Source organism: Antrostomus carolinensis, unplaced genomic scaffold, assembly GCF_000700745.2.
Source record: "Antrostomus carolinensis isolate BGI_N321 unplaced genomic scaffold, ASM70074v2 scaffold31338, whole genome shotgun sequence".
Lineage (NCBI taxonomy): Eukaryota > Metazoa > Chordata > Aves > Caprimulgiformes > Caprimulgidae > Antrostomus > Antrostomus carolinensis.
Genome location: NW_010331424.1, coordinates 5,007 through 5,547, shown reverse-complemented (window position 1 = coordinate 5,547; position 541 = coordinate 5,007). Strand labels below are relative to the sequence as shown.

Here is a 541-nt window from a genome sequence, read left to right as displayed (position 1 = left end):
GTCCCATGTCCCCCCAGGGTGGTGGCAGCTGGGTGCTCCGTGGGAGGAAGCGCCCTGGTGTGAGCAGGGTCTCTGACACCCGCTTCCGTGTGACACCATTTTCCAGCCGCCCACGCAGGGGCCCGCGGCCGGCACAGCTGTGCAAACAGGATCCGAAACCCCGGGGCACGGCACGGGGGCTGCGGGGAAAACACGGGCATGGCGGCTTTGGGGACCTGGGTGACAGCCAGGCCGTGTCCTCACCCTCCCTGGGGCTGGCTGCACCCATGGGGGGGCTGTTAGGTGCTGGGGGTCCAGGAGGAGCTGCCAGCATCTCAGCATCAGAGGAGGGTGAGTGGCCTGGCAGTGTGGTGGGGTGTGGGTGTCCTTGTCCCCATTGTAGGGCCACAGTCCCCTGGGGATGTTTTGAGCCCCCCCTGAAGGTTTTGGGGATGCTGGGGTGGCATCTGAGAGCCCATCCTAATGCTAATGCCTGGGTTGGTGTTTGGGCACATGGTCCCTGTTTCCCTCGATGTCTCCGTGGGGCAGGAAAACGTGTTCC

At 65.1% G+C, this 541-nt stretch overlaps 1 protein-coding gene across 1 annotated transcript in view; it reads right to left on the bottom strand.

Moving 5' to 3' along the window:
• GRAP (GRB2 related adaptor protein) overlaps nt 1-541 on the bottom strand; it is a gene marked incomplete at its 3' end in the record, with an annotated part of 4,503 nt that overhangs the window by 3,449 nt on the left and 513 nt on the right. The window lies entirely within an intron of this gene.